General features: G+C 42.0%; 1 long non-coding RNA gene across 1 annotated transcript in view; it reads left to right on the plus strand.

Annotated features, from left to right (window-relative positions):
• LOC147200721 (uncharacterized) overlaps positions 1-22,381 on the plus strand; it is a 36,347-nt gene that overhangs the window by 1,738 nt on the left and 12,228 nt on the right. The window contains exon 2 of the long non-coding RNA XR_015101730.1: positions 16,286-16,356. This is a non-coding gene — a long non-coding RNA (uncharacterized LOC147200721). The remainder of the gene's footprint in view (positions 1-16,285; positions 16,357-22,381) is intronic.

A 22,381-nucleotide genomic window follows, 5' to 3' on the forward strand; every position in this document is an offset into this window, starting at 1 on the left:
GTTAGCTGTGAAGGACACACACACACACACACACACACACACGATGCGTCTCGTCCCTCCTCTTTTAATAATTATTGCAAATTAATAATAAAAAAAAATCGCACAAAGAATGCTAAATCTAAAGATGATATGAAATTTAACTTTGTCCAGAATGTCGTGTCTCGCGCCCAAATTAATGTACTTTAAAACATCGAGCATGGTGGTACATCGTTAGATTTGTTAATTCTAATTTTATATTGTCAGCTTCCAACAAAAAGGCAATGGAAATGCAACAGAGAGCATTAGTTTCATTTCCATTGAGATGATCCTGAAATGTGCTTTAAAAAAATTGCGCTTTTATCCATATGCATTAGCCATCATATTACAATTATAATTTTGTTGTATACTGAGGGTAAGCCGGTAACATTTCTTTTTAGTGTTAATTGTCATGGCGATAGTGAATTCCATTTTTTTTTAAGTTGGTAAGATTAATGATGCCCGTCAATAGAAGATGATTGAAATTATTTGTAATATTAGGCGAAAGGGCGTGGCTGTTGCTCAGCCACACCAACGAAACATTTGGCGGCCCAAATGTTCATATTATTATGTAAAGCATTCCATATTGCGGTTGTAAATAGTAGTTTTGACACTGCAAGCCAAAGCAGGAACTAACTTGGAAAAAGCATTACTGTTGTTGCCGTGGCGTTTTACAGTATATATTAGTCCCTGCCTTGTGCTAGTTGTACGTTTCACAAAGTGTGGCCACTACAGAAAAAAATGATGAGGCAAGGTCTGTTTCAAGACAGTGTTGCTGATGAGTTTTGTGTGTATGCTCATTAGCAATACTTTCTTTGTCACTTCGGCTCATGACTCTCGGTTGCATGGTTGAAATGTGCAAATGATCATAATAATGATAATGACAATAATATTAGTAAAAAGTTGAATACAAAAACTAAAAAGGCACATTTTCTTTGCTTTCTAGATTTGTTCCAGAAAACAATCAATTAACATTCTAATTTTCCTCGGAAAGCAATCAGTCACTTCTTTGCTACTCTCGCATACTCTAAGCGTCATTAAAACCAAAAAAGGGATTTAATTGTGAATAGCTGGCAACTATCACACTAACTTCTCCATATATGGGTTGTCAGCGAATGTATATTCAGCACAGCTGATATATATTCTGATCAGTTTAAAATGGACTCGACGTAGTCAATTCACCCATCCTTCCATTTTCCAAACCGCTTAGCCTCACTTGGGTCGCAGGGCATGCTGCAGCCTATCCCAGAAGGTTCCGGGCAGTAGGCGGGCTACACCCTGAACTGGTGGGTAGCCAATCATTGTCGTGAAATCATTCAGTTTGTGAATCATTTCAACGTTACAACAGCAGGAAAAAAAATAAAAGAAACTCCTAAATAATGTTTAAAGCACTTGCTCCTGGTGCTACTTTTTCCATACTGTGTCATCATCATCTTTGCCAGCGGCGGTGATGTCAGAGTAGAGCAGCGCCATATACTGTAAACTAGCTTCAAAATGGTGAAACAGAATGGTATGCTAATAACCCAGCATCAGTAACATCCCTTGTGTTACAATGTGTGCATTTTTGCGTGTTGTCATCTTTAAATCAAAGACAAAGCATAAAAATTGTGTGATATGAAATATTCCAATTCATGTTTATATATATATATATACATACAGTATATAGCAAGGATACTGCGCAGAGCCCTCAAGCTTCCTGGCCTCTGGTAGAGGACCCGAGCTGAATGAGGGACGGACACCACCCGAGGGGTGAGACGAGGATATATATATATATATATATATATATATATATATATATACACACACTGTAGGTCATAGCACAGTACCGCTTTTATTGTCCATAGAGGGCAAAAATACAAAGAAAATAATAACTATATGTATATGTATAGCACTGATGCCACTGAACATGTCGAGTAGTTGAAAGTAAAATAAATATTCCGGAATAATACTTTTACAATTTTTGTAAAATTGTATGTTGTGTTATATAAATTATTTACATCGACTGCAGCACAAGGGTTGAAGCGAATCCCTAAAAACGCTCTCGATATAACTGATAATTGGCTCAAAAGGTGAGGAAGAAAGGATTGGCTTTAATCTTGTTAGCGATGCCTTTTTACGCAACCTCATCTCACATCGTATACATCACGAGAGGAGCGGTGTTGCATGTTGGCTGGGAGTGGGCGTTTTTCTTTGCTCCAGGTTAAAATTTCCTTTGAGGAAAAACGTAGTAGGAAAAAATCATGGTGTTGCCTCTCGCACCCCCTCAACCCAAACCAAAATTGGAAACTTGAAAGTCCTAAAATGCACCATTGAATTCAACGGTGCGCAGCCATGTATTTGTCAGACTGCTTCTGTTGTGTAAACGAGCATTGACCATTGTCTCATTTATCCAGACATTGCCTCTCCTCACACGACCTCTGGTGAGAGGTGGATTGTGCCCTGGCCTCGTCACCAGCCAATCGCAGGGCAATGTTTGGTTTAATGAAAGTCAATTATGTTTTCTTTTTTTTTTTCTTTTAATAATTCTCGTAGAGCCGGACTGCAATGAATACTCAAATTTACTTATTAATGTTGTAACGTTGAAGACTCTTAATCAGGCAATGGCTCTCATCGGACAACCAAAATTCAATGCAACCATTTTCAAAAAGCCCCAAACCAAAATCTCTTTTATGATTCCGCAAGATCATGGGTGTACGCTGATACTGTACATGCATGATAGCCCTTTTCAGCCGAATTCGGGCAGTTATTTCGGCACGGAGCACACGGATATCGATTCAAAAAAGATTCAAGCTGCATAATACTAAAAATAATCAACGATATAAAAATGGAAACAATGTATCACATTAGCGGCACGGTTTGACTGAGTAGGTTTAAATAAGTTGGAAATCCTTAAAAAATATATATTGCGGTTCTACATAATTGTAGCCCCCTACAAATCTTAATTTCTAACATCATGCTCCAGGTACAATTATTTTACAGAATAGGGGTGCTGTCCTCGTAATTTCTCACTCCCGTCCAGGCTAAGCTGTTGCAAATGCTGCAGCTTTGAGCTCTGCAGTACATTTCTCCATGCAATGTTGCATGTCACAAAGTAATACTGGAGAACATTTTCGTCCATAATTAAGTTGTCGAAATCTTGATCATGTTCGCGCCGATGAGCATATAAAACTGAGCAGCGCCAGCCTAATGTTTGCAGTATTTACGAAAAAGATTTCTACAATCTGATTTAATGTAATGATTGATTGCATATGTATTTCATGTTGACTTAGAGGAGCATTGAGTTTCTCAATTTTTTGACACCTTACACAACAAGCAATTCAGCCAAACGTAACCAAAGTGGACCATTGCACATTTGGTGACTGGGCACCGCACACCTGCCGATGCGCTGCAATGGAAGAACTGTGAACCTATATCAGGTTTTGAGACTTCACATACAATATTCTGTACAGTTTTTTTCTTTTGTTTTGTTTTTTAAGCCACAAAATTGTGATCAATTGTAAGCAAAGTGGATTGACATGAAGAGAGGAAGTGGATGACCATAAAGAAGAGCAGGGGTGTATTTTGAGAGTAGTTTTGTTGGCTCTGATCGACCGTCCCCTAACTGACTGCTCTCGTGCATTTTGGTTACAGCGACACACTGAGTTTTGCTTAATAGCCACAGGTACCCAGGGAATTATAAATACACTGTATATTGAAGTATTGCGATAAAACACACACACGTGTATATATATATATATATATATATACAGGTATATCCAGAGAGAGAGAGATAGATAAAGATACATAGATATAGAAATGCGCGCGCGCGCGCACACACACACACACACACGGTCAGGTCCAAAAATACTTGGACAGTGACACAGTTTTCAGGATTCCAGCTCTGTACAACACCACCTTAGATTTGAAAGGGGAAAAAAAAAAATAATAATCTCTTGTACTGCTGAGGCTTGGGGTGCCGCGGCTGCCAGGTGGCTGGTAGACATTTTTAAGTTTTTTTTTTCTTCTTATTTTGTGAAAGCTTGTGTGCATTTTTGATTGGTTCCGACATCACTGATGTTTCAACGCTGTTCACCGGCAGTTCAAATTTTAAAAGGAAAACGTTTGGCCATTCATGGAAACTAGTTGCCGAATCCCACACAGTGCCGCGTTGCTTTGTGGTGCAGCAGGATCACGACATTGGTTTTGAAATTTGCGCCGTTGGTTCTGATTCAACTAGGACTTTGGGATCTTTTAACACAACACATTTGTCATTATGTTCTATGTTAATGTTGTGAAAACAATGTATTTAAAATACATTTAACATTACAATAGAAAACTGCGATGATGACTTCTCTCAGCCAGTACGTATTTCAAGGTCACAAGATTAGTAATGCACTCGTTTGCACAGTACAGTACGGAGTATGCTTTTAAATGAAGTTGTAAAAGTAAGGCTTGAATGGAAAGACGATAAATGAGAAAAAAAATTCCAAAATACGTTAAACTAACAAGTTATTGACAGGAGCATGACAGTGTTTTCTTAGCTTTGATGGCTACGCTCAAATGCTGAGAATTTGACTGCATCCGTGCTTTGCGATTGGGGGCAGAGTTACATTTTTTATTGTCACTTTTTCTCTGAAGGACCACAAAAGTTGCTAGCTTTGTCACCTTGCACTTTGGACAATTCAGTTTGTTTCGTGAGGGTTGAAAGATGGCAGATCTAATTATCCGTCAAGTACTCAACAGGCTTTGAGTGATGATTAAAAAGGTATTTTGGAAGTGTTACCAGAGTAAATGTTAATTATTATTCACAGTGGAGCTAAACCCTGATTTTTTGAAAAATAATTTGTAAGTTTAGTGAATAGATGTTACACTTTAAAGCAAGGTTGTCAAACTCATTTTTGTCGCGGGCTTCTTTGGAGTTACGTTACGGAGGGCAGTTACAACAGTGAAACCGAAGACATTTTTAATCATTACATCGTATTATCACCGTTATTTATTACATATGACAATTAGAAATTTTGGTATAGATTTAAGCAAGGGTCATGGAAGTTGACGCATGATTTGCCACATTAAAATTATGTGGCGGGCCGGACTTTGACAGCAGAACTTTAAAGATTTATTTTCTTTGGACACATGCGCCAAAGTTGAAAAATGTTTCACAAGAATGCGAGAGTAAAAATGCAATTTTTTTCGGTTTTTGAAAGTATCATTGAAAGTGATTTATTTAACTCTGTATTTTAACACTGAGTTGTTATAAATTTGGATTAAAAATTGGAGGGAGGACTGGGTCTCTGCAGCGCACAGTAACAAAGTAATCCTCATTGGTACAAACGTAACAGGCCGATGATATTCATCAATGAATGAATGTGACCAAGTTGTGCATGGTCACGTCCTACATTTTAGAACATTTCCTCATTTTGTGTTGACAAAACCTCCACTTTGACCCCAGTGTTTTCAGAGTTTGTGTTTTTGCTTTCCAAAGGTCTCTGGTCGTGTAAACACATCCAGACATCTGATGCTGCACCACAAGTGTTTGTATTTCCAAGTGTTACAAGAATAAATCAGAAACATCAAATAATATTTTGAATTAGGATACATAAAAACACAAGTCTTGCATTGATAAATTTAAAAAAAAAAAGACTCAGGCCCTTTATTGCAATAATTTGCTCCAGCTACGGAGGTAAATGGAGCATCTTCAGTGGCAAAAGATGCTCTACAAGAGGGGAGTACAACCTCAGTTCCTGTTCTCGATGTCTCCATCCTCCAGCACACCTGATTCAAATGATCAGTATTGTTATCAGGCTTCTCAGAGCGTCCTGGAGATCATTTTAATCAGGTGTGTTGGAGGATGGAGACATCTAAAACATGCTGGATGGGGACCCTCGAGGACCGGGGTGTGCCATCCCCGCTCTACAATATTTGAGAAGGGCTTCCTGATGTGGCTTGCAAATGCAAGATCATTTTATCACACTACATGCGTTGATTGAGCATGTACTGTATGTTGCATGCTATTAGTCAAGTTTCAAGACAGGAATTGCATGACTAAACAACATTGATTCATTCATTTTCCGAACGGCTTTATCCTCACTACGGTCACGGGGGGTGCTGGAGCCTATCCCAGCTGTCTTTGGGCAGTAGGCGGGGGACACCCTGAACCGGCTGCCAGCCAATCGCAGGGCACACAGAGACGAACAACCACCCCGCAAGATTTATGCTAGGTTCCGACCGAATGTGAAATATCTCAACGGGTCGCATGTCTCGTGTGTTTGTGTTGTCGTGAGGGGTGGCTCCATCGCGGTTGCTTCATGCGGAGAGGAGGAGAGGCTCTGCCTCCTCCAAAAAAAAAAAGCTTCAAACTCACTAGTCAGTCTAATGACGTGATTGCATTGGCTGCTGAATCCCAAAAATTAGCGGGCATCGAAACCTGCCGTTCCCACCACCAGGCATCGACTGTGCTTCGCATCCCCCTGCACCCTAGGATGGTGCTCACATTCACCAGGCATCTGCTCAAGCACCTTTTCACCAACTATTTTAATTTTAATTTAGATTCTTTGTTGACAGTTACCGCTAAAATCACTGACACCGCTTAATAATGAGTGCATGAGTGAATCTGTGTCCATTGAAGTTGAACATTTACACATTGTTTTTGTCACTAATGCAGTATATTACCCATCCATCCATCCATTTTCAACACCGCTTATCCCAAACAGTGTCGCGGGAAGTTGCTGGAGCCTATCCCAGCTGACTTCAGGCGAAAGGTGGACTAACCCCTATACACCCCCACATTCACGTGTGTATATATATATATATATATATATATATATATATATTTATATATATGAGATGGCTGACTTATTTAGAAATAATATTTTATATAAAATATTCGCTGGAATTTATATATAACTGCAATGTGAAAATCAGACAATTCCTTTTTTTTTGTAAAGTCATTTTTGCTGTTGTTTTGAATCACATCAGGTTGTGTATGTGGTCATTAAGTTGTGATATTCAAAAGAAAGCAAATTAAAATGAATGAAATCTGTGAAAACGGTTGCTGCCATGTAAACATACAGTACATACAGTATCAAAAACAATTTTGCTGTGGATGATTACACCACCAACGTTGCTGGGCGCATCACATACACTCATACAACATGAAGCCGCGGTACCCACATGTAGTCTCTCACACACACACACACACACACACACAAAAACATAAAACGTTAGAAAGAAAGCATTCCATTGTGGACATTGAATAAACACATTATTAATTGAACACATGGTTTAGTTTCGGAAGAGTTGAGGCAGCGTATGCGTCGTCGGCAGTGGGCAGCAGTCAACCTCTTTCATCTCGCTTGGACAGGTTTGGGCAGGCCGGAATGTTTCTCAAACACCAGATGATTTTATGGAGCATCGTTCACCTCTGGTCTGAATACAAGTTTCTTAGAGTGTATGAATTCTCGCATATTGCCGTGCAGGCACGAAAGGTTAAATTTCACAGCACTCAGCTTATGCCACACTTGGCATGGCGGGTACATGTATATGCTGTTTTTCAATGAGAAGTGATGTAACCAGTGACACGCCGTCAAAGCCTTCAAGGCTTTCTCTGGTCATAATTTATTTGCAAGACTCGTGGTGTCTTCATTTCATTCTCGCGTATGTCTTGACCGTCCGTGATCCATCCAATTGTTTGTGTGTGTGTGTTTGTCAAAACAGTTTTCTGCTTTTAATGTGTTTGCTTGCAAATATTAATCTCGAGTGCTGGCCTGAACTACACACATTGCCGTTCCTTTGGTATATGATTTTAGATTCACTCCTCAACGCTTTACAGAAGGCCCAGAAATGGGTGAGTTTCTCTGTCCTCTAATTGGTTCAGCTACATTTGCCGTTCGATTGGATGAGCTTGATGTGCATCAACATTTAATTTACGATGGAGGGCGATGTCACTTTCAAGTCACATTTGACTGAAAGGTGGACTTTGAGGCTAGGTCAACCAACACTATTCTGGGTGGCTTGATTCAATCTGAAATTGTTTTATGGAGAATTTTCTTTCATGTATGAGTGGAACACTTCTCTTACACAGACTGGCAGGAGGATTTCTATTGAAACATAATGATTGTGAACTGCCGCATTGCAGTGTAGAGTTTTGGAGTTGTTTAGAGGTGATGTTTTGAAAGAAAAACATAACTGTTTTTTTTTTTTTAAATTGAGTAATATTGGTATTCATCCTCAAATACATGAAATGTCCCTTCTTTAATGGCTCTTTCGTAAATGGATATAAATTGGATATGTATGCCATGCATCTTGTCACGTAGCAAGGTGGTGGTGGACCCCAAAAAGCAGGCAGGAGGGCGGAGCAGGGTGTACTTGAAGAAGTGTATTGATAAAACACAGAGAAAACAAAATCCAAAAACAATCATAGTCCAAAGTAGCAAACAAAAATAGCAACTGAAAGCTAAAACAGAACCGTGACCAAAACATGACCGAAACAAACCTGACAGCAGCAAAGGAACAGCAAACAAACGAACATGACAGTAGCAAAAAGCAACAATGACCCGTCGGGCTGGGAGTCCTTTTAAAGCACTAATTACCTAATGGGCTCCCCCTGCAGCTGCACACCTGTTGGTCCCAAACCAAATCATGACACATCTGTAGTTTGATCGCTCATCCGTACACATCCAATTTATATGTCATCAAAAGCCCAAAATTCACTCTGGACGGGCCGGGGAGGGAGCTTCGGCGGGAGACCACTGACAATCATCCGTGAAGCTGCAGTTGTTTTTAGAGACAGTGTCGATTTAAGATTTGACTTTAATTTAATCCCACTTGAAACATGAAAATATTTTTCTTCTGGAAGCTACAGTGCTTCTTCTTCTGCCAAAAAAGTAAAGATCATCATGTAAAAGCTGTCAATGACACTGTTGCACGTGGTCACATGCACGCTCATAATGGCTCATTTTACTATTAAAAAGGGGAATATTAGGTGGAGGGCGTGAGGCAAGGATTCTAAATCATGTAATGTTTGCTTTTTTTTTTTGATTCTTAACCATTTCTGAAATTAATTCCGAAAAACAAATAGGCTTGACGTTTTTTTTTTCTTTGTGTTTTGTTTGCCTTTTTGACGGAAATGAGATGAACAGGCCCCATCTGATTGAAAGAGAGTGAAAGACGAACTCATCTATGGCTACCGTTACATGCAATTACAATTTTTTTGTTTGAACTCAGTTTTCCAACGGTTACTTGTTTGAATTATAGTACATTGCCTGGTCATGTACAGCTACTACTACTACTCCTACTACAACTACTATACTACTACGACTACTACTACTACTAATACTACAACAACTAATAATAATAATAATCATGAGAATAGCAATCCATTCATCTTCTATACCCCCTCATCCAATTCAGGATTGCAAGCAAATGGAGCCCATCCCAACTGACTTCAGCAGGAGGCCAACTAAACCCTGAACCTGTAAATCTGCTGATGTTAAATCCAGACCCAACACTAACTGGTGTTAAATTTACATTTGCTAAAATATTAAGTGTTCCACACCCCAAAGTTTATTACAGCAGCATTTGACAGTGCAGTAATAATGACAGCATGGAATGTTGCAATGAACACTAAAGATTGTTCATGCCAACACATTTCAATGTGGGGAAAAACGACAAAAAAGACATTTATTAAATCCATTTCAGACAGCTCAAACAAAACAGAAGTCGGGCACAATGAATGTTCTTTAAAAAAGAGGTCAGCCTGCAATCATCACAAGACCAAACTCAGAAAACAGGTGGGCCGTGATTGGTCATTACCTAGGTGCTTAGGCACCATGATGCCATTTGCAATCGACAGCAAGTGGCAAAATGGCCTCTCTGTGAGATGAATAAAACAGGTTTATTTTGCTGTGGGCGGCGCAGTGATAGACTGGTTAGCACGTCGGCCTCACAGCGCGGAGGGGCAGGGTTCGATTCCAGCTGCGGCCTTCCTGTGTGGATTTTGCATGTTGTCCCCATGCCTGCGTGGGTTTTCCTCCCACATTTCTGCTTGGCTCTCGACGAAGGCGGACGCTTCTGCACTGCTCCCCCTGCCCTCCCACCTTTTTTTCCCTGCTCGCCACTTAGTCTTGTGCAGTCTTTGTCTAACTTTTTTTCCCTAGCCTCCTACCGTGTTTTCATCCGAAGAACTAACCATGGAATTAGTTGGCTGGTCTCTCGATGTAATTGACAAAATTTTTCGACGGAAAGAGCGGGCAGTGGGGAGCCTGCTTGCCCTCCGGGGACACTTGCTGCCGGATACGCCCTGGATCCATGGAGAAAGTGGAGACCGGTGTGCCTGACAGTACTGTCTGTGGAGGACGTGGAAGACATTTACATTATTGGCCTTTTGATAACAGGTATGCTGCTGTTTGGTGTTGGCAGCTTGCTGTTCTATCGCAAAATTCAACCGACGGGAGCAGCTCTATTGGAAGTGAAGAAGCTGCCGGTCACTCTGGATGGCTTGGCGCGAATGTCCAACACTCAGACTCAAGCGGTGACTGAGCTCAACCGCAATATTGTTGCGGTTTGGAGCGACTCCGCGCGATCGATAATACCATGGAGACGTTGGAATTTTCGCTTCGAAAAGGAATTGAGGATTTGGCTGATCGGCGCCAGTGAGAGATACAGACCAAGGACTCAAGGCTGTCTGGAATTGTTGGCGGCCGTCTCTCCAAAACAAACAACGCTATCTGGCCTTTCCCCTGGATGGAAATACGCATGGAGTCTAGGGCCCCCCCCCCCCCCACACCACCCCCCTCCTTCTCGGCCATGGACTGATAAGCCGGGACTGTCTTCATGATGAGCAGACCTCGACGAAGCAGCTATGATCTGTACACGCATACACATACACAACTGGACAACCACACGCGCATACACATCCTTGTTATCACCGTCTTCATCGCTCCGATTCTTTTTCCCCCGTGACGTGGTTCGATGATGCGGAGCGCAACGGTGACCGTGCAGCTGGTCATTGTCGGCCGCGTCGCGGTTACCCTACCCTACCCCCCCCCCCCTTCCCATTCACCCCCCCACTTATACATGTTATGTCTTGTGACTTGTTGTAACTGTCTAATGCTTATTCATGTGCTAGGGTCTTTTTTATCCTGGACTTAAATTATCCTCGGAAGAGGATAGTTAGAGCGTGTTTTTTTTTCCCCCTCTCCCTACCCAGCGTTTTTCCTTTCTGAATTCTGATTGTAATTTCCCCATTGCGGGACAAATAAAGGATATCTTAATCTTAAACAACATGCATGCAGGGTTAATTGATTAGTCTAAATTGTCTAAATTGCTTGTGAGTGTGAATGTTTTTTTTGTCAATTGTGCCCTGTGATTGGCTGGCAACCAGTTTAAGGTGTGCACCGACTAATGCCCAAAGTCAGCTGGGATAGCATGCCTGCGACCCTTGTGAGGATTCAGCTGTTTCAGATCAAGGATGGATAGATGATTGTTGAAAGAAAATAAATTTTTCGTTTCCTTGTGTTAAACATGTAATTCTTCGGGATGATCCTTTTTTAAACTCAAATGAAGCATGCCAGTAAATATTGCCATTGAGAACAAATACGTATGGTTGCAGATTTTCTTTTCCCTTTATTCTGCCCTCTCTCAACATGCAATGTTCAGTTCGAAAGAGAGTTAACAGTTCTCCAAATGAGAGGCAATGTGTTCTTGCTTCAAACAGTTTCTTTGTCACAATAAATGTTCATTCAAAGTACTTTCAACACACCATTGCTGCCATTATCATTAGTGTAAGTCCACTTACCTGATGCTATCATACAAAACCTCCATAGATGGCGAAAATGTAAAGCACAGTCATTGTTATGCAACGTTTACTTCAACACAAACACAGCAGTTCCACATACAACTACAGTAATCCCTTGTTTATCGCGGTTAATGGGAACCAAAACAACCCGCGATAAACGAAAATCCGCAAAGTAGCGACCATGAAACATATACAGGTTAAAAAAAAAATTACCTGTACATGTTTAATGGTCGCTAATTTTTTTTTTTAAGTCCGCAAAAAGTCAGCAAACGGTCCGCGAGAAGCTGCAAAACAACAGCGAGTCACATAGAGCAACATATACAGTACTGTACTCATGTATATGATTTATTTTTTTTAATGAGTATGTTTGAATAAATCCGTGATGCACTGAAGCCGCGATAAACGAACCGCGAAATAGCGAGGCATCACTGTATACTAACATGCAGACCCTACAGAACATTATCTCATCTCTGTGGTAATATTACAGCTACTGGAGTTTAAGGTTTAGTTTGACATCATTAATCGACTATACTAGTGTCAAACTACTACCATGAGCAGGCTCAAGCATTCACACCCGAGGGGGCAGCCCAGTATACTGTATATGTGTAATACTGTATGTATACCTTTTATTTTTTTTTATCAATTTGGTGGGCATAGCTACAAACAGGTGAGCTATTCAGATAAATTATCACTGTACTGTATTCCTCTTGCTATGTGTGATTCGCTACTCGCAGAATTCTTTTTTTTTTTTGGGTGGGGTCCTCTGTTCGGCCAAACACCTGTCTAATACAAAAGTAGTGAAGCAATAGGCATCTGGGGCAAAGACTACTTTTTGCTATTCACCGCAGTGCTCACTCCCTGACCCCTTTGAATAGCGTGGAATCGTCGTATTAAATCTTTTTTTTCTGTAAAAACATTGGTGTTGATTGCTTTGAAGACTCTATGGGAGTTCAGGCTGAGCTTCCTAGGTTTTATCTTATGCAAACAAGTCTGGAGGTATTTCAAAGAACTAGCCCAATGTGCTTTGTTTTCAATTGTAGAAAATTGATGGATGGACGGATGGATCAGTGGATCATTCTACTTTGATATTGAGTGCTGTACCTGTCTGTCAATTTACAAACCGAATATTTGCCAATGAAGTTGGGACATTTTGTTAAACACATTAATACCTTCAATAAACATTTGCGAACTGAGGAAACTCATTGTTGAAGCTTTGAAGGGGGAATTCTTTCCCATTCTTGCTTGATGTACAGCTTCCGCTGTTTAACAGTCTGGGGTGTCATGTTGTGTGATGGTAGTGGACACAGAAAAGCAGGAGAACCAGGGAGTACTGAACAAAATGTATTAAAAATGACAGAGGTACACTCGAAAAATTGAATACAAAACAAAGTCCTGAAAAACCCCACTCAACCAAAGTAACAGACAACTCATAGCAGTGACAATTTTTTTTTTTTTTACAGCAACACAAACAAAAAAACATGAGTTTAACACAACAATCCGACCAAGGCTGACAGAAGCCAGGATACGAAATACAAACAGACTGACGAAATACAAAGGAACACCTGGACAAGACACAAAATGGTTGAGGGAGCTGATTGGTTTACACAACCTGGATGACAAGAACAGGTGGAAACAATTCCAAAAAGAGGAAGACAAAAGCACATGAGGAAACAAAACTATGAACCAAAACTGAATGTAATTGAAACAATAACAGAATCATGACAGTACCTTTTCCTCAATGGACAGATCCCAAACGCCCCAAAGTCACCCAGTGGTGGCCGCAGGACGTGCGCCACCGGAACAGGGATGGGTGGCAGCCGCAGGTCGAGTGCTGCTGGAACAGGGATGGGTGGGGGCTGCTGGTCGAGAGCTGCCGGAACAGGGATGGGTGATAGCCACAGATTGTGTGTGGGATATGCTCCGCTAGAACCAGGTGGTAACAGGATCGAGCACTCGCCTCAGGCCTGCAGGGTTCATTTTTGGTTGGATCGTTCTGTCACATTGCATGATGGTAGGTGGAAACAAAACCAAAACGAGGAAGACAAAAGCACACGAGGAAACAAAACTATCAATCCATCCATCCATTTTCCGATTCGCCCTATCCTCACAAGGGTCGCGGTGGGTGCTGGAATCTTCCCCAGGAATCTTTGGGCAGTAGGCTGGTCACACCCCGAACTGGTTGCCAGCCATTTGCTGTCATGGATCTGCTTGTGACCAACAGGTGGCACTGTAGGGCTCCGCCTACAGCTGCACACCTGTTGGTCATTGTGTCTGTTAGAAGGACTCCTGGCACAACCACTCGGTGTCGGGTCATTGTTTGTTTCTGTCATGGTTTCTGTTTCTGTTACTGTTAGTTTTTTGCTTCAGGAATTTTTTTTTTGTTACTTTGGATGCTTTTTGTTTTCATGACTTTGTTTGTTTTGGATTTAGTTTCCCCAGTATTTTGTTGATACAATTTGTCTAGTTCACCCTGCTCCTCCTTCTTGCCTGCTTTTTGGGGTCCTCCACCACCACGCATCGTGACAGAATGACCCAAACCAACTAGTGGACCCCGCAGGTACAAAGGACTGGTCCCAGTTCCGCTCTATGCCTGGTGGAGCACGTCTGCGGCCGACACCTATTCCCCTTCAGGCGGCGCATGTTATGCGGCCGTCCCATGTTCCCCGTCACGTCAAGCCCCGTCCATGTCAGGCCGTCCCATGGTCCCAGTCAGGTCAAGCCCCATCCACGGTAGGCCGAGCCCGTGCACTTTGAGCCGAGCCACATCCATGTGCACGTTCGAACTGAGTCACGTCCACGTCCATGTTGAGCCGAGCCACGTCCATGTCAGGCCGAGCCCAGCCATGTCACGTAGCAAGGTGGTGGTGGACCCCAAAAAGCAGGCAGGAGCAGGGTGTATTTGAAGGAGTGTATTGATAAAACACAGAAAACTAAATCCAAAACAAAGTCATGAAAACAAAACGAATCCAAAGTAACAAACATAAACCATGGCAGAAACTAAAAACTCTCAATAACAAAAACATGACCAAAACATGACAGTAGCATACCAACAACCACAAACAAACATGACAGCAGCAAAAAACAACAGCAAACAAACGAACATGACAGTAGTAAAGAGCAAACAATGACCCGACACTGAGTGTTCGGGCAAGAGTCCTTTTATACAACTAATAATTACATAATGACCAACAGGTGTGCAACTGCAGGGGGAGCCCTACAGTACCACCTGTTGGTCCCAAACCAAATCATGACAAGCCATAGGGTTGCCGTCACCCTTCGTTCTTGTTCCCCGGCAAAGCAAGGGTTGCTGTCGCCCTCCGTTCTTGTTCCCCGGCGAGGCATGGGTTGCTGTCGCCCTTCGTTCCTGTTCCTGGCGAGGCATGGGTTGCCGTCACCCTCCGTTCCTGTTCCCCGGCGAAGCAAGCCTATGGGTGACTTTGGGACGTCTGGGATCCGTCCCTTGAACGAGGGGGACTGTCATGGATCTATTTGTGACCAACAGGTGGAACTGTCTTGCTCCACCTGCAGCTGCACACCCGTTGGTCATTGTGTCATTAGTGTCTGTTAAAAGGACTCCTGGCACGACCACTCAGTGTCGGGTCATTGTTTGTTTCTGTCATGGTTTCTGTTGCTGTTAGTTTTTTTGCTCCAGCCATGGTTTTTGTTTGTTAATTTGGGTTATTTTTGTTTTCATGACTTTGTTTGTTTTGGATTTAAATTCCCCAGTATTTTGTTCATACAATTTGTCGAGTTCACAAACAAAACTATGAAACAAAACCAAATGTAATCTCAAGGAAAGTGCCTTTGATTAACCCCAAAGAGATGTCAGTAAATGTTTTTTTTAAATTCATCCAAGTAAAAAAAATATATATATATATATATGTCAGCAACAAACTGTTGCAGTCTAAATAGCATTTAGTATCATGTGATATGAGTGTTTGATGGACCAATGTGATCTACAGTATCAAAAGATACTGGAATATTAATTGCACAAAGGCATGAGGGAATTATTCCTTCACAAGTTGTTAAAAAACTTGATTTACCATTGTGATTTACCAGGCCGCTAGCATTTGCTCTTATGCCACACATTTATTGCACTGTACTGTATGGGCGGCGTGGTGATCGACTGATTAGCACGTCTGCCTCACAGTACAGAGGTCCAGGGTTTGAATCCAAGCTCCAGACTTCCTCTGTAGAGTTTGTACCCCATCAGCTGCCCAAAGACGGCTGGGATCGGCTCCAGCACTGCAATGACCCGTGTGAGGATAAGCGGTTCAGACAATAGATGGATGGATAACGTATGTGACAACATCAAAGACAAAAGAAAAAAAAAGTGTCCTGACCTGATATGGTTCTGCCTTAATGCTGAATCTTCCCACTGTATGTGTCCATTTGTGTTTTTATATGCTATGATACATCATACTTGGAATAATCAATATCCCTTGTGGTGTTGTGTGGTGTGAGTTAACTGACTTCAATCTTTGTGCCTGTGTCCAGATGCTGAAACCTGATGCTTTTCACCAGACTGCAGGCATCTGAGATAGTGAAAGGAAGCGGACAAACGCAAGGTTATCAGACACACTTACACACGTGCATATAAACACACTTATACACCCAATACACACATGCACACTGAAAGATCAGGGTATATAATGATATAATGGGACAAAATTAAGTACACAGTATTGAAGTCTGTTGCTGGTCATTCAGTCGTTTATATTGTGTTTTCTGAGATCAGTGGGTTTTTTTTTTGCTTTTTTGTTTGTTAGGTTTTTTTTTTTTATAGTAAGTTAATTTAAGTAAAAGTAAAATATTGATCCATCTTTCTATCCAAACATTGGGGACGTGGGTGAGCTGAAGCCTATTTTGGTGAGAGACAAACAAGCAAAATGCACAAGTCATTCGCTGTGGGGCTCCGTGACAGGACCCCAGAAACCCACAATGAAGATCTGAAATGAAGGTGTGCATTAAATATCAAGTGGGCTGACGTTCACAACTCTTTATGCGAAGAAATAAGTTTGACCAAAAGAAGGTTGTCGTCCCATATCGAAATCAATTACTAAAGTTTAATCTATTTATTTGTTTGTTGGGATTAAAATAATAAATTCAGAATCTTACGAGAAGCCACCACAACACTACCACATACAGGCTACGATGGACCCCCGCATGTTTGTGATTTGGCACCAGCAGAATCACCAACAGTATTTAATTGATTGTTTTTCTTAATGTTGTTGGGTTTTTTTCATGCAAGATGTTTTGGTGATATATCACCACTTATTCAAAAAACTTTGGAATAAAAAAAGTTTGCTGGTTTTTCCCACTGCAATTATGATAACCACCACTTAGACATTTCTCATTTTGCAGGCCGGCCCAGTCCCGATTCCTCGCTAACTGTACATTGTACACGTAAAACAAATACAGTGGGTATAAAAACTCTTACAAACCACTGTTCAAATACAAGGTTTTTATGACAGAGAAAATGAGACCAAGATTAAATATTTTAAAAATATTTCCACTATTATTGTGATCTCTAACCTCTATAACCAACTGATATTTTTGGGTGTCTTTTCGAGAACAGAAGTAAAAACAAAAAGCCGAAATAATGTGGTTGCACACCCTCTTGTAACTGAGATTTGACTGTATTCAGAATTCACTAATCAAATTCAAACTCGTGTTAAATGGCAGTCACCACACACCTGCCACAATCAATTTAAAATGCCTCTGGGCAACCCCCACTAAAAATACCAGATATTCTAGTGCAGGGGTCCCCAACCTTTTTTGCCCCACGGACCGGTTTATGTCAGACAATATTTTCACGGGCCGGCATTTAAGTTGTGGCGGATAAATACTACAAAATAATATGGTAAGAGCTGCATGAACACTGTGGTGTTTTCGAAAGATAATAATAAACACGAGGAGTGTCTAATTGGGCCCCAACACTCTGATTGCTATGGTAATGTTTAATGCCTTCAAAATACGATACAACACAAATTCAAAGTGCATGAAAATGTCAACTCACCACAATGCTGACTCAGTGCGAGCCCCGATTTTCTGCAACCGGGCGGTCCCATCTTGGGGTAATAGGAGACAATGACACCTGAAGTGTGTGCTTTATGTCGAGTCTACTTTGTAATTTTGTTTTAGTCGCCGTTGCTGCACAAACCCCCCGCCTCACACAGGTAGCATGTCGGAAATAGCAACAGCGCTATTGTGGTGATCTCAGAGTATTCAGCCATAACTTGAATCCAGAACACCAGCAGAGTTGTTGTCTCGAATGTACTTTTAAGGCCGCCGTCATTTGCGATCTCCAACAGTTTATTTTACTCATTTAGCAAGCTGCGGCGTTTTGTTTTGAGCGTAATCAGTCACGTGACGGAGAAGCGTGGTTTGACGTGCGTCAAGAGTGACACATTGAGGAATGTAACGGAGAATCGGGTAATTTTTCAAAATAAAATATCTTTCGTATTCCAAAATAAATACAACGGAATTAATGTAAGTTCTTATTGTGTGGCCCGGTACCAGATGCCCCGAGGACCGGTACCTAGCAGAAGTCTGAAGGTTTTTGTTTTTTTAAACTTACACCGATTGTACGGACTGTCAATAATTTCCTTCATCTTGTCTAAGAGAGTGTCCAGCTGAATGTGTTACTTTTAAACTTAAATTACATTTTAAAACAAGATTTCAGGTTTGTGTGGTGATTTTGTGTTGATTGTAGTTTGTGCTAACAGCTTAATTGGGTTAATTGTGGTTATTAGAATCAGAATCAGATTTATTGGCCAAGTATGTAAAACACATTGGTAATTTACTTTCCCAGTTGCAAACTGCAGAGCAACATAAACAAAATCAATCATCCAACAGACTGAGACAGAACGTGAAGTCAGGCGGTTGATTCACTGTTTCACACTCTGATATCTTTGATATCTTAGAAAAACAATAGGGGGGGGGGGGGGGAACCATATTCTCCTTAAATGTTTGCATGGGTTGAGCTTGAGAAAAAACCTCAGCACATGCAGAGTGCATTTACAAGTACAATCAATCTCGAAAGTTAACAAGTAGTGTACGTGGAGGATGGAAGAGGGGAATGGAGAACATGACTCCACCAGTCCAACTAGCTGCTCAGAACATTCAAGCATTCAGTCAGTCAAGTTATGACACGACGGCGGAGTGAATAAAAATTCAACGAAGGCGTGGACATTTTCAGGGAGTTGTGTCACGTGTTATTGCCGTGTGTTTGTGTTTGTGTGTCAAGCGTCCGCAGCTAGAAGTCTCGGGCTTAGGATGGGTGAGGGCACTGATCGGAATGCTAGCGCCCGTGCGTATGGTTCAGATTATAGTTGTTTTGGGAACAGGTTGAAAAACTTCAGACAGCCTTGAAGGTCTTTTAAACCTTGTGACTCTCAATGGCATCAATTAGCCAAATCCTCGATCATTTTTTTTTCAGGCAGGGCCAACTATTCCTCGTTCTTTTCTATTTTGTGAGGCGATTCCAACACCGCATCCACTTTGCGAGTGAGTTCTGTCAAAGCATGAGTCTGAGAGTTGATCATTCGCCCCATAACTTCCAAGTAGGCCGTCAGCTTATTACCACTCAATGAAGCTGCCCTGTTGGCTGAATTTTGTGAGTGATCAGGAAACTGCCAACTCCAAACAGCAGGATACCTGTTATCAGAAGGCCAATAATGTCGATGTTTTCCACATCTTCTACGGAGAAGTATTGTCAGCCACACTATTCTCCATTTCTGCCAAGGTTCGAAGATCTACCCAACCACAAATGTACAAATGTGCTTGCCCCTCTGGTACAAATGTACAGGCAGTCATATAACAAGTGGGAATATCTGCCTGTACAAATGTACCAGAGGGGCAAGCGGCAAGCGGCCATCCCACTGCCTGCTCTTTTCGTCAAAAAGATTTTATTCATAGTGCTGAGAGTCCAGCTGACTAATTCCATGGTTTGTTTTTCGTAAGAAAAAAATACAGCAGGAGGCTCGAATAATTGAGACAGAAGACAGCACATTCACCAAGTCATCGAGCAGGGAAGTAAGGGGTCGGGGAGCAGAAACAGAAGAAAAAGTGTCCGCCTTAGTCCAGAGCCAAGCAGAATTGTTATTTTTGAGAGCAGCAAAATAAATACATTCACGAGATCAGATACAATAATTGGTCTTTTCCATTATTCTGGGGTGTAAATCACACTGCAAACAACAGGAATCTACAGATATTGATCAGCAGGACAGAGGAGTTGCTTGCAGAACACAGAAACGAAGATGCAGACTTCAGCCTAAATCTTTTCATCTGACAACTTTCTGCAGATATTCCCACTTGTTATATGACTGCCTGCTATATTTCAAACAGATCAAGAATATACTGTTTGAACATCAGCAAACATAACAAAGGCATGTTATGAAAAATGTCATCGTGAACTAATTGTAAAAAGAGAGATGATACTGTTTACTGTGAGGACTCCATATACATTGGGGTGCACAAAAGTAAAAAATGGGCTGCAGACGTAATACTGGGTGTGCTTGATTTGTAGATTCTACATTTTTTGAGAAATCGGTTTTGTGCCCGTTTTTTCTTGCGCAAACCTTTTAGTAAATCTGGTTCAAAACGTTTTGCATACAAAATAATTCTTGAATTTATACACCACAGATATAAAAGTTACAATGGCATGGGGGATTAGGTGTCAGACTTGAGACGCAAGCCTATGAACTTCAGGTATAGTGGAATCCCTCAGCGATTCGTAAGCACAGTGGAATCTCTGAGGGATGGAAAGAGAGAACATGAATGGAAGCTGAGGGAGAAAACGACAATTCAGGAGGAGGTGTGGGAGTAAATCCTTGCACACCTCTCAGTCATAAATATGGAAAGGAACAGTAGAGCTCAGCCAGCCCTCCTACATGCAAAATGTTAGTCTGCCTTCTTGGCAGAGTGAAAAGGCATCCAGCTTAGGGATAGAGACAAAACTTGTTATGAGGAGGGCAGAAAAGTGAACCGAAGAGGAGGAATTAGCACACTGTACAAATATTTGTTGTTGTTTTCAACCAAAGCAAAGAAGAAAACCAAGTATCAGTGTGGACCTGGGAAGAGCCGGGAAAAATACCACAAAATATTTCACAAGGACATGAGCATGAAAACGAAACAAACAACAACAAAAAAACATTCCAGGAAAGAATGACTGTCTTCTTGAATTTTTTTTTTTTACATGTTGTACAGCACAGATCGATGTAAGGTAAAATAATGTCAACTCAGCCTAAGGCCAAGTTATAACACACCCACACACACACATAAAAAAAAATCCTCGTCTCACCCCTCGGGTGGTGTCCGTCCCTCATTCAGCTCGGGTCCTCTACCAGAGGCCAGGAAGCTTGAGGGTTCTGCGCCGTATCCTTGCTGTTCCCAGCACTGCACATTTCTGGACTGAGATGTCCGATGTTGTTCCCGGGATCTGTTGCAACCAATCATGTAGTTTGGGGGTCACTGCCCCGAGTGCTCCGACCACCAGAGGCACAACTGTCACCTTCACCTTCCAGGCTCTCTGCAGCTCCTCTCTGAGCCCTTGGTATTTCTCTAGTTTCTCGTGTTCCTTCTTTCTGATGTTTCCATCACTTGGGACCGCTACATCCACTACAACGGCTTTCCTCTGCCCTTTATCTATGATCACGATATCAGGTTGGTTCGCCATTACCATCTTGTCAGTCTGGATCTGGAAGACCCACAGGATCTTCGTTCTGTCATTCTCCACCACCTTCGGAGGTGTTTCCCATTTTGATCTTAGGATTTCCAGTCCATACTCCGCACAGATGTTTCGGTAGACTATGCCAGCCACCTGGTTATGGCGTTCCATGTAGGCTTTCCCTGCCAGCATCTTACACCCTGCAGTTATGTGTTGGATCGTCTCAGGTGCCTCTTTGCACAACCTACACCTTGGGTCTTGTCTGGTGTGGTATATCTGGGCCTCAATGGCTCTGGTGCTCAGGGCCTGCTCCTGAGCAGCCGGGATGAGCGCTTCTGTGCTGTACTTCAAGCCAGCCCTCTCTAGCCACTGATAGGACTTCTTAAGATCAGCCACTTCAGTTATGGTCTGGTGGTACATCCAGTGTAGGGGCTTGTCCTCCCATGATGGTCCCTCTTCCAGCGTCTCATCCTCTGTTCCCCATTGTCTGAGACATTCTCTGAGTACGTCATCCATTGGAGCCTTCTCCTTGATGTATTCATGGAGCTTGGATGTTTCATCCTGGACAGTGGCTCTCACACTCACTAGTCCCCGGCCTCCTTCCTTTCGGCTTGCATACAGTCACAGGGTGCTGGATTTGGGATGGAACCCTCCATGCATGGTTAGGAGCTTTCGGGTCTTAACGTCCGTGGTCTGAATCTCTTCCTTTGGCCACCTTATTATTCCTGCAGGGTATCTGATCACTGGCAGGGCATAGCTGTTTATTGCCCGGGTCTTATTCTTGCCATTGAGCTGGCTTCTTAGGACTTGCCTCACTCGCTGGAGGTATTTGGCCGTAGCCGCTTTCCTTTTTGCCAGTTCGGGGTTGCCATTGGCTTGTAGTATACCGAGGTACTTATAGCTGTCCTCAATGTCTGCTATTG

Source organism: Hippocampus guttulatus, chromosome 9, assembly GCF_054856545.1.
Source record: "Hippocampus guttulatus isolate MCC_2025c chromosome 9, RoL_Hgut_1.0, whole genome shotgun sequence".
Taxonomy (NCBI): Eukaryota; Metazoa; Chordata; class Actinopteri; order Syngnathiformes; family Syngnathidae; genus Hippocampus; species Hippocampus guttulatus.